Source organism: Olea europaea, unplaced genomic scaffold (assembly GCF_002742605.1).
Source record: "Olea europaea var. sylvestris unplaced genomic scaffold, O_europaea_v1 scaffold858, whole genome shotgun sequence".
NCBI classification, from domain to species: Eukaryota; Viridiplantae; Streptophyta; class Magnoliopsida; order Lamiales; family Oleaceae; genus Olea; species Olea europaea.
In genome coordinates this window covers 77,681-88,581 of record NW_019267031.1, presented here as the reverse complement: position 1 = coordinate 88,581, position 10,901 = coordinate 77,681, and the positions used below count along the sequence as shown (strand labels likewise).

General features: G+C 36.5%; 1 pseudogene; it reads right to left on the bottom strand.

Annotated features, from left to right (window-relative positions):
- Positions 1–7,602, bottom strand: part of LOC111391926 — a 12,578-nt pseudogene extending 4,976 nt beyond the window's left edge.
- Positions 7,603–10,901: the final 3,299 nt, after the last annotated feature.

The window sequence follows — 10,901 nt, the reverse complement described above, 5'->3', positions numbered from 1 at the left end:
GCTCTTGATTGTTCACTGTTAAATATTTGCTTCTACTTGGGTGTTTTTTTGACCTTAGCCCCAGTGAGTACATGGAGCAGGTATGGTATGTGTTTCAAGTTAGAAACACGAGGTAAGGTCTGTGATCCAATTTTATTGGCTACCTTGATTATGCAAGTGTTAACTGTGTGTTTTGATTGCTTGCAGATTTATTGAGCATCAAGGTGGAGATTTGTTGGGTTTTTTGATACCCAATAAATCCCGGGCTATGATGTTAACGTGGGTTAATATTATTTCATAGGCATAGGCCGATGAATGAAATAAGTCCAACAACCAAGTCCATGAGCTACACCCGGCCCAATTGTATTCCTTATGGATGGCTTGAATCTTGGCCCATTTATCCCTTTAATGGCCCAACTTAAAGCCTAACCCTAGAGTATATATATGAATATAACCCTAGCCTCTTTATGATGATGAGTGTGTGATTTTGAGAGAAGAAACTAGTGAATCCTGGCTGCCCCCTTTTTGTGTGAGAAAAAGGTGTCCAGAAGTGTCCAGAACGCTTGTATAACGTGTGCAATTGGTGGTTCTTTCATAGTATACCTTTGTGGTGTCTTCTCCTAGCCTTTGTGGCGATAAATCATCATCCCTTCTTGTCCTACGTGGGTAAGATTGTATAGCAACCAAGGTGAATCAATTTGGTTGTGGTTTGGAGCCGTGTGGATTGGTTGTTGGTAGAGAAAGGTACGTTGGATTGAGCCTGGAAAATCACCGTTTGAAGATCCTTTTGAGAGAGCTTCCGCAACAATATATCTTCTTATCCTTATTGATCTTCCTACATCCACCCGGGCCGCATTTTACACTTCTACATGGTTATGGAGGCTAAAATAATTTTTGCAACTAAAATATCTTCGATTATGTGGTAAAAGAACAAGACGATTCTAATACCAATCACCCATTTGGAGTTCCACCCAAATAAAAGAGCTATCGGGGAACAATAATCATGCATTGCAACAAACCAGAGAAGAACAAGGGTGATAACTATGATACCTGTTGATGACCGGTCAAACGAGTTTTGGGGTTTTTGCTGACACAAAGGTTCCCATAAGAACATGGTAAAATCATCTGAACCTGGGACCAAACGTTTAGGAGCATTGCCCTTCATTTTTTTGTACCTTTCTAAAGCTACCTGGTACCACAAGAGCAGAATTGAAAATAATAGCAGGAAAATAAGAAATGCAAAAATTTAATAAAAAGGGCAATAACTTGATGAACTCTAGCAGACAAGACGGCTGCTTTCTTACTTTGAGCCAAAGGGATGGTGACAACTGAATAAGGGCAGAGCACAAGAAGGAAGTAGGCAGGCCAATTCTCCACTTTTCCACTGGAAGAAAAACAAACTTGCTGTACGAAAAGCATTTCAAAAGTTTCCGTCTTTTTTTGCAAACATTTGAAAACTATGCAACCACCTGAAATTTATGCATTACCCTAAGCTGTTTGTAAAAGGAATCAGAATAATAATGACACCTCTACATCACTAAAGGATAGGCTTGGGCGCGGTTTGGTTTTGGTCGATTTCGACTCCAATCCGAAACCAAAACTAAATTAGTTAGTTTGGACGAATTTCAACCCAAACCGACCCACTCTATCTCTTAAACCAAACTACTTGGTTTGGTTCAATTCGGTTAGTTGATTTTCACTTTTAGTCCAAATAGAATTTTTTTCAAAAAAATTGTCCAAGTTTTGAACTTACCTGAATTACAAGAACTAAAATAATCCAATAATTTAATATTACAAGGCCCTTGTTTGAGCCTCATTCTTTTGGAAAAATATATTTTTCAACAGTGTTTTAACAATATTTCAATTATACATTCTTCAACAAAATAATATTACACGCGAATCCAAAATTTTTCCTTATTTTTTAACCACACATTTTCCATCAATACACTATTCAAAAATTAATTCTTCCCAAAAAAATGGGGCTCAAACAAGGGCAAGAACTATTGACTAAGAAATAAAATCAGATTAATAGAGATAGATTAACAAAAAACTTAAAAATTTTGTTGCTTTTTTATGTATTATATAGTCTACCTGCCTAAGTAGGAAAAATATGAAGTATAACATAATGAGCTTATGAAAGGAAATTTTTACTTCTTTTACTTACCGGCAATACTATAGATTAGAGGGAATAGAGAAATAGTTATGAGATTAGTGCTTTTTTTTAACATTTTTCTATTTTTCTTAAATTTAAAAAAAGGTAAACATGTAAATGGATTAGTTTGGTTCAGTTAGCCAGATATTTGTGTAAAAGGAAGATACCTACAAGGTTAGTCAATTCTACAGTACCATGATTAGACTGGCAATCCTTTATTTGAGCTCTATTTTTTCCAAAACTCATTTTCAACCACACATTCTCCCATAAAATAATTTTACACGTAAACACAACTTTTCCCTATTTTTTAACCATATATTCTCCCAAAAAAAAAACTATTGCAAAACCTATTTTCCCTAAAAAAAAATAGGGCTCAAATAGGCCCTAAATATTGTATGGTAAAACTAAAAGGGAAAAGATAAGAATTGCTAGTGTACAAAAAACTAGCAGAGGTAGCACCAATTTAGGATAAATTAAGAAATGATGACTTGAGTGGTCTGGACGTATCATGAATCATGCCTGTACTTAACATGCTCTCATTCATAAGAATGATGAATTAGTAGAACCAGTTAGGATATGGAGAGATAGATCAAGACTATCCGTTGAGGTTGCTAAGAATCTAGTTTGTGTTCCAATAGATGCAGCAACACAATATGGAGTAGCAGAAAAGAATCATGTAGCTAACCCCAAATCGATTGGGCATAAGGCTCCTTCGTTATATAATTAGTAGAAAAGGAAATGAATAAACAGGCAAATCATTGCAGAAAATAAAATAAAATGGATAAAGTCATTTCATCTATTATTTCTTTGCTTTTAAGATTCCAAAGATCAAGCAATAACCTTCTTCATGTCCTCTAGAGATGAGTACTATTTACAAGTGTGATCATAGGCACCAGTCCTAAGAAAGTATTCTGTGCTCAATGCCAGACTATTAACCCAATGCCCATGGCCCTGTATTCAACATGAAGAATAAAAAAATACGCAGTAACAGAAAACAAAACGATGCGGACTGGTTGAGGAAGAGAAAATAGCCAAAACATCAAAGTCACATGGATTGAGGTCTAAAATTCTTGACTAATGTGCAGTCTATAGATAGACAATATATCCTACAGCAATAATTTGACAGGAACGTAAACGGGCAAAGTTGAGAAAAGATAATTAATCCAGAAACCTGATCACAGGATTCTAGGTTGACATTCAGCTCTTTTTTTAAAGGTTCGAACAAAAAGGGAAACAAAAAATGGAAGAACTTCGTGAACAAACAAATTAAAACATTTTGGCATGTACCTTGAATTCACATATCAGCTTTCCTTGTGAAGTTTCCCACATTTTACTCGTACAATCCTGAGATCTGCAAATGTAATATGAAATACTGAATTCTTCTCAACATATTGCAGATCAAGTACTTCAGCCCCTCTTTATATACTTTGCACCATGAGAAGGGAAAGGGAGAGGAAACAGAGAAAAAAGAAGGGGGGGATATTCCTTCGATGAGAAATTAAAATTCTTATTCCTAATTTCCTATAGCCTCTTTTGGGATTGCCATAAAAATTAGTTCTAGATGGACACATGGTGTAAATTTCTTTCTTCGATAGACATTTTGACGACCTCAACTTATAAGAAGAAAAATATGCATCACTTAGTATGTCTTGATTGAACAGATGAATTTGCTGGAACAAAGACTAGTTGTTTATCTTTATCTTTCATCACACAACGTTGTCGAAGCAACAGCAGAGTATTTTCATGCAAGTATAATGAGTTTTTGAGTGGGTATAAATGTATAATGACCACATCTGAAGAACAGATCAAAATCGCATCATATTCACAAGGAAAGAACTTACATTTGTAATATATTATGTTTTCTTGAAGGGAAAAATTAAGATGAATCAATATTGCATCCCCATATTTTCAGTAACCAAACACTCAGATTAGTTTACTGCTACTCAGTACGAAAACTCATTTCGCAAGCAATTACTCATAAATTGTAATCATGAAGAACATACCCGGTATATATCACTCCATCTCCACCCAATTTAACACAGGTTACGGCAATTGTGTGTCCAGTAAGACACATAACACATTTCCTCAATGAAACATCCCATATTCTTGCATCACCATCTTTACTTGGACTCACAAAGCGATGGCATGGAGCATTAAGATGCAATGGCCCCCGTGAAATCCCGGTTATCCATTTCTTGGGGCCCTGAGACAAAAATTATGTCACTAGGCTCCAAGGTGAAATTTTCAAGAGACGTGAAGAAATAAAATATAGAGAAAAAGGAATAACGACATCCCAAAGTACAATAAGAAATATAAGGACTTATACATTCCATTAGCGTGAATACGTGAGAAATTCTGTTGCCAGAGAAATAGGACTGTGATTAGATAATATTAAATAAAGTTTCTGTTTATTATCTTCTCTTTAGTCTATAAGTATGGGCAGCAGCTTTGCCACCATAAACTAGATTGCTTACTAGGAACATAAATGAGAAAGTAACTATTTGAATACACAGTTCTCTTCTTAGGGAATGACTAAAATGTTTTCACTTTGCAAATGTAATGCTCTTTTAGCACATAGGTAAGACAGTTATGAATAATAAGGTCTAGCAGATCAAGTGTGAGAGATTCAATAACATCTATCGGTCTGAGATTACGAGGACAACATTTAGAACATTGAAATAACATTTTACTGCAAAATTATTATATGAGCTCACAGTAAGTGGATTGCCAGATGCCTTCCCAGTCTGAGGATCCCAACATTGAAGTTCTCCAGCCTTGCTTCCACTAACAAGATGTTTAACATCTGGTGACCATGCGATATAAAGTACACAGTTTTTGTGGCCTGAAGAAAAGGAGAAATATAACACCACCACAAGCATTTCTCAGTATTAACTTATAGCAAAAAATATACAGAAGAAAGGGAAGCAAGGGCCATAATTGAAACTTGAAACAGCAGAACAAGGATATGAATAACTCTAAAGCCACAAGCAACAAAGAACAGAACATATGATAAGGATGTTCAATTTGAAAAGTAGGAGGCAGAATCACAGGATGTGGGAAGTTAATTTGGTGCATGCATGTATTCATGTTTGCATGCATACACGTGCAAATGCTCCATAATTTGGAAGCTTCCATCTATGAAAGTAAAAAGCAATCACCATCCAAACAAAGAGATACTTTTACAACTATTTGTTGGTTGAAAAGGTTTACAGGTTCCAAGTCCAGATTACAGAACCACTCAAGATGGCTACTCCTGAAGTTATTCATCAAGCAATCAGGAACAAAGGAGTTGATATGGAACAGTTAGGTGAGCAGAATGCATGGTGCATGAAGTTCACAGAAAATCATTAATTTGTACACAATACAGTAAGTCATCACTGACAAGTAAAATTTCACATCTTCAATGTTAGTCCACGGTAAATTGTAGAAGAAAATTTAACGACTGCTGCTGATGAATAAGGTTACAGCTCTAAAGAGAGTACAAAAGGATGACTAAATTCCTAGAACAGGAAACTAACAAAAGGACCTCAATCCTAGGATATGATTGGATATTCTATAGCCATACAATCTATGCATCAAAGCTAATATACAAGGAAACTAAATTAGAAATCTTCGAACAATCCCGATAAATTTGCTATAGGATTTGATGCCAACTTATTTACCTGAACTTCGGTTTCAATTTCAAACAAACGTACTACACATTGTATACTTCCATTCGATTGCTTGGAAATGAAAAGTAAACATGTAGGGCCATAACTCATACACAAGAAAACGAATTCTAACCTTTACATGTGAATAATGGAGTCTGGGCATTTAGATCCATAAATGAACAGTTGTATCACCTGATCCACTTGCCAACTGTCGTCTATCAGAACTAAAGGCAACAGAAAGTACAGCCTCAGTGTGACCAGCAATGATAAATCCATAACACGTGATCATTAGAACCAAAAATATTGTGCATAATATGACATCAACAGAAAAATGTACAGATGCTGATATGTATCACAAATATGTTATATGAGACAAGTTCATCAATCGAAAGACAAAATAATTCTTATGCAATTGGATAAGCTCGTAAAAGCACAATGGAGATTAATAATATGCTATGTGATTGAGTAAGAGTGCCATTAGGCCTCCCAAAAGTTCCATCAAACAATAATATAACTATTATTCTTCCTTTGTTTCCTTCGATGTAAAAACCCATAAGCTATCTCCATAACTCCTCAAACTGTTTGAAGGAAAATATAGCATAAGAGAACTCGATTGGCCAGTACAAGATGCCATCAGTCAGAGCAATGTATTAATACGTCAATGCTTTAAATGGCACTTGCAAACAAAAAATATTATGTAACAGAATCGTAGACAGATATTATTGTTCCAATACTGAACAAAGACATCAAGGACAAGAAAAAGCATGGTGATGGTAAGACATAATAACTACATTTACAGGAATGCAAATCAATTCAAACAAACTATGCAAAGCACTGCAATGGGGAATTCTTCCTCTATAAATCAATTTTTCTTCTCTGGAAAATATTGTGAGCATAAATCTAGAGATATGTAGCTTGCTTGATTTGCACCTTGCTTTCTAAAGTGTAAAAAGGCAACTTTCCAAACAATAGAACCGCTAAAATTAAGATGCAAAAACATGCCAACGTAAAAAGAACAGAACTGATTTTGCACAAAAGAAATCTGAATACAGCGTGATTGTATGTGTGGTTTAGTCAATTATTTATCTTGTCAGGCATGAAGCAAAAGGCAGAAGGAAAAAACAAATTTTTATTCCAGTCCCTGCAGTTTCACTTCTACCTTCATTTTCCTTTATTCAGCCATAGATCATCAAGCTTTCCAATCTCCCCAGTTCATTATCTTGCTTCCTCCAGGTATCCCTCTTCTTCTAAAACTGTTCTCCTAGCCACTATCATTTCCTATCTTCAAGCCCACTTCAAGTCACAAAACTGGGACGTCCTAGAACTTTCAAAAATCACATGAAAAATGATTCTTCACCTTTCATCAATGTGATGTGAGCCCCTTAAATTCTGTGTTTCCTTCAATATTTGTAAGTACTTCTACTACACAAGCTATCAAAGCTCTGCTGTCCAATACTTATCCTCGCTTTTCAGCCAGAAGTTACATATCTATCATAAAAAATGAAATCCCATCCCAGTCCTACTTAATTGAGTTGAACAACTAGATTCGGAAATACAGTGGATCCTACGCAACTAGCCCAAAATTAAATACATGTCGCTAACTGCTCATATCGTATAAAACATAACTGCAACAATATTGTTGGAGGCATAATTAAATGCACAAAATGAAATCTCATACCAGTAATAGTTGAAGAACAGCGAGTAACTGGGCATATTCGAAATACTGCTTGGCGCTGGTAAACTATTGTCAAGACCTTTTCCACAGACCCAAAAAATTAAAGACAGAATCCCAGTTGTTTCTTATATAGCTCCCATCCCCTTGCTGCCATTAGATTTTATTTTATTCTCTCCTATTTTCAACCACACACTCTTCTGTAAAATAATATTACACATAAATCAAAAACATTTCATTCTTTCCCAAATATTCATTTTTCAAAAATACACCATTCCACTTATTCTCGATACCACAAAATAGGGGTCAAATGGGATAAAATGTCATGCCAAGTTCATTTGATAAATAAATATGATAGGATTAGCTAGAATCCTCACCTTTATTATTCTGAAGATATGATCCAAGCTGCACCAGAAGCTCGTGATTTCATATATAGAATGCATGAGGCAGTTTTTCCTCTAAAAAAATAAAAATAAATCAATAATTTAATCAAGTATATCAAAATGATAAAGATGTCGTTATCCATGCTTCTTACAGAATAGTGAAAGAAATGATAAGAAGGGCTTGGTAAATCATACCAAAGCCATATGTTTACTACGTATTTATAGGAGCAATATTTACATATTTGAAATGTTCACATCCTCTAATGTAGCAAAATTACAGTAAATAATTCTTACAGATAATCCTATTGCTATGCTGGACATATGGCAGATTTGGAGCCTTCATCATTGCTAATATCAATCAACATTGCTAGTACTTTTATGAGAATTGGGAATAAGAATGGAAGGTTGCTGTCTAACACCCCCCCCCCCCCCCCCACCACCACCACAGGGGAGGTTGCTGTCTACCCCCCCCCGCGCGCAAGCCAATGGGGAGGTCACAAACCATGAGCTTGTCCTTCAACAGTTGAAATCGGGAGGATGTTAATTCTTTTGTGAAAATGTCACCCACTTGATCCACTGAAGAGATGTACTGAATGCAAACATCACCATTTACCACCTTTTCTCTAATGAAATGAAAATCCACCTCAATAAATTTTGTACGAGTGCAATGGCACTTTGATTATCACACCAAATGGTTGGAGGTGAAGTAAGTGGAATGTTCAAGTCTTTTAGTAACATGCGAATCCAATAAAGTTCAGCAACCACCATCGCAAGAGCTCGATATTCAGCTTCCGTACTAGATCGAGCTACAACACTCTGCTTCTTAGCACACCACGATATTAAGCAAGGGCCAAAGAAAATACCATAGCCGGTAGTAGACCTTCGATCAGATGGGTCACCAGCCCAATCCGAATCACAGTATGCATTTAGAGTTAGAGGACCCTTGCTGAAGTACAAACCATGTTCAACAGTGCCTTTGAGGTAACGCAAGACTCGCTTAGCAGACTTCCAATGGATATGAGTAGGGGAATGAAGATGTTGGCAGAGTTGATTGACTGAATATGCAATTTCAGGGCGAGTAAGAGTACATTACTGAAGTGCCCCAACTATTTGCCTATAAGTTGTAGCGTCTTCAACTGGTTCATCAGTGCTAGAAGATAATTTTTCACCAGATACACAAGGAGCAGGTTATGGTTTGGCCCCAATCATTCTTGATCGATGCAAAATATGTAGGATATACTTGCTTTGACGTAAATGAAGACCATGACAGTCCCGAGTAGCTTCAATTCCAAGAAAATATCCAAGATTACCTAGAGTTTTGAGTGCAAAATCTTGTTGGAGTTGCTTAGTTACTATTTGAATGAATTGGGAACATGAGCCGGTAATCAATAAGTCATCAACATAGATTAATATAAAAACATGTATCTGCCCATGGTGATAAGTAAATAAAGAGTTGTCAACTGAAGAACCTTGAAAACCAAGATCTAGTAGGCAATTTGAGAGTTTGAGGAACCAAGCTCTTGGGGCTTGCTTGAGTCCATAAAGTGCCTTTTTAAGGCGACAGACATGATGAGGTGCAGTAGGGTCAACGAATCCCTGTGGTTGTTCAATAAAAACTTCTTCTTCGAAATTTCCATGAAGGAAAGCATTGGAAACATCATATTGTAAAATGGGCCAGCCAAAAGAAACAGCGAGACAAAGAACCACACGTACAGTTGCTGGTTTGATTACCGGACTGAAAGTTTCGGTAAAATCGACACCATCTATTTGTTGAAAACCTTTAGCAACTAGTCTCGCCTTGTAACGATCAACACTTCCATCCGCCTTTTGCTTAATTTTGTACAGCCATTTGGTACGGATGATGTGATGATCAACAGGACGAGGGACAATATCCCAAGTATCATTGGCTATTAGTGCATCATATTCCTGTTGCATAGCTTCCTGCCACTCCTGAGATAAAGCAGCTTGGGAAAAAGTAGTAGGCTCAACAATATTAAGCACACTATGATATGCACGTACAGGATGATTAGATGCATAAAATGTATAAAAATCAGGGAATTGCTTGGGTCGAATAGAACCAGTTTGGGATCGGGTTACCATTTGATGTTGAGTTGGATTGGGTATAGGAGGGCGTTCAGTTTCTGACTCATCAGAGGTTAGGTGGGTCTCGATTGTTGGAGAAGGACTAAAGTCAGGTATGCGTTCGATGGTGTTAGATGAAGAAGTAGCTAGTAATGGTAATTCTTCTTCATGTGGTTGGTGTGACAATATATTGAGTTGAGAGTAAAAGGGTGTAAGATCAGATGAAATACCTGGCACGGTGGCATTTGAAGTAGCAGAGCAAGTAGAGGAGGTCCATCCTTTTGCTGGAAAGTTTTGTTCATCAAAGGCTACATTACGAGATATGTACACTTTATTAGAGACAGGGTCTAAACATCGATAGCCTCGATGGTGAGAAGAGTATCCAATAAAAATACATTGTTTACTCCTAAAAGCTAGTAGAGATATTCACCACCATTATCACATTGAAATTCTTTAATTGTTGAAGAGAAACGGTTTTCAACTTGGGCCTTAAATTGCATAAAACATGAGAGCACTTCGGATTTATTTTTAAGTGGGTACAACCAAGTAAATCTAGAGTAATCGTCAATGAAGATAACATAATAACGATGACCATCAGAAGATGGTGTAGGAGAGACCCAAACATCAGAATGAATAAGTTTGAGTTTTGATAACGTGATACGGGAAGACTCATTGAAAGGTAAATTTTTTGCTTTTCCCAATAAACAAGATTCACAAACAGACTCAATATTAAAGGATCCATAAATAGGCAATTCAAAATTCTTGACTACATTTTTTGTGACTTGAAAAGATGGATGACCCAATCTCGAATGCCAACCATTAAGTGTAGTCCGAACACTTAAGAGAGCAGCATGAGACCGAAAGTTATTGATAGATTTTCGATCAATTTGAATAGGATAGAGACCTCCTTCACTCCGCCCTGCTAGCAACGTTCGTCCCGTGCGGTTGTCCTTAACAAGAAATTGAGAACCGGTTAGAATACA